Here is a 2325-nt window from a genome sequence, read left to right on the forward strand (position 1 = left end):
AAGTGACTGAGCAATCCATAGACACGTGTACCCCTAACGTAGTTCTCAGGAAGATTCAGCGTGACAGAAAGTGTGACAAGGCCGGCCCTTTGAAATACAGGTACTACTCATTTTTGCCAGCTGAGTGGACTGGAGCAACGTGAAATAAAGTGTCTTGCTCAAGGACACAACGCGTCGCCGGGAATCGAACTCACGACCTTACGATCGCGAGCCGAATGCCCTAACCACTAAGCCACGCGCCTTCACTATTAGAAAGGATTATTGACTTTATATAAAGTGGCGAGCTAGCAGAATCGTTAAAATGCCAGGCAAAAATGCTTAGTGGCATTTCAACGTTCTGGGTTCAAATTCTGTCGAGGTCGACTTTGCCTTTTATCCTTTCAGGGACGCGTTATACTTTTACCGTGCGATAAGGAAGAAATATAGTGGCGGATGAAAATTCTCAAGCGCTCGGTCAAAATACGAAAGGAAAGGATTGGGAATCACCGAAAAAGAAGACTTGGCGTAAAACAATAAAATCGTTTCCCTGCCAAATAACAAAGAAAATCAAGAGAAAGAAAAGAAACTAAGATCCATAGTTCTTCGAAAACCAAACAAATGATTAATTGTTGTTTCTGTTGTTGCTGCTGCTGTTATTGTTGTTGTTGTTGTTGTTGTTGTTGTTGAAGTGTTTTAAATTACTATCGAAAATCATAATAATTTTTTTTTTTTTTTTCATATCTTCTTTGGAAAGAATTAAGACCTACCGAAGAGATAAGCAGAAAGAAACCTAATTGTGGTCAACGGGTCACCTAACTTTAGCAATCCTTCCTCCGACCTCATTAAAGGCAATAAAATATTTGTTTCTACGTTTATGTGTTTGTCTTCCAAGATTCCTGATCTGAAATCGTCTATTGAAACAGATATTGTTATATTTGGGGATGGTCATTTCTTCTTCTTTTTTTTTTTGCAAATTAATCACATACGCTATATACTTGGTCTTCACTTCAGTTTTATTATTATTATTATTATCTTTTTAGTATCCTTTGTCTGGAAATATTTCGTCACGACATCCTGTGACCTCTTCAGCGACTCTCCATCCCATGTGTCTCCTCCTGTTCTCTTTAGTCCATTTGGTCTTACTGAATTGATCACAAGATACGTGATGAAAGATTTCCAGGCAAGGGACACTAAAATAAGAAGAATAATAAAGCCGAAGTGAGGACCAAGTATATAGTCTGTGTGGTTGATTGGCAAAAATATGACCATCCCCAAATATTACAATAATTGTTCCTCTTTCTATATATAATGGCTACTGAAAATTGTAAATATTCCTGATTCTTTTCAAGTTGTTACAAACCCTCATAGATTTAATTGGAGGGCAAGAATTGTTGGGGTGGTGGTGAAGAGTATACATTTCCAAAGGATATTATTAAGCACTGTGTCTCAGCTTGAAATCGAAACTGGGTCGCGAACTTCATTCGCGTAAGTAGTTATCAACCGCGCTGGAAAATATGCAAGGAAGTGGCGAATAGAGTTGGAGTGTTTATTACAGAATTTTCTTTTCCTTCCGCTTTTATGTATACATTTATTCATTTAGTGAGAGAGAGGGGGAGAGAGAAGAGAGAGAGAAATTTTGCGATACACCTGCACATGCGCAGAAACTTAAACACACCAATTGTTTTCCTTTCCTTTTTTTTATGCTTGTTTGTTTGTTTTTAGTTACTATTTCTATTCTCTTTGTTTATTTATCACTTCAACACAGCAATATGTTACATTTCATTTTGTCTACAGTTGTTTCAACATAACTTATTGTTTTCACCTTTATTATTATTATTATTACTGTGATTATTATTATTATTATTATTATTATTATTATTATTATTAAGACCTGAATTATTCTTTTTTTAAAGCTGAATTTATGGGGAAAAAAACAAAGCATAATAATAATAATAATAATAATAATAATAATAATAATAATAATAATAATAATAATAATAATAAATAAGCAATTATAAACGTGATTGGCTGTTTGTTTGCGAAATGGCGTCAAATGAAACGACTCGGGGACTCAAATAAAATATTTACTATGTTCTAATGAAAATGGGTTTTGTTGATTACATTCACATCGTTTGATGTTGGCAAGAAAATATTTCATTTCTTCCGGGCAATAGAGGGGTACTCCCATCGCTGCAACTGATCTGCGTAGAATATATACTGTGTGTGTGTGTGTGTGTGTGTGGAGGGGCATGCGTAGAATGTGTGAAGGGAGTGTGTAGCGGGAGTAGTATGTTTGTTTTTATGTGTATATATGTATATATACATATATATATATATATATATATA

The sequence above is a fragment of the Octopus bimaculoides genome, chromosome 2, assembly GCF_001194135.2.
Source record: "Octopus bimaculoides isolate UCB-OBI-ISO-001 chromosome 2, ASM119413v2, whole genome shotgun sequence".
NCBI lineage: Eukaryota > Metazoa > Mollusca > Cephalopoda > Octopoda > Octopodidae > Octopus > Octopus bimaculoides.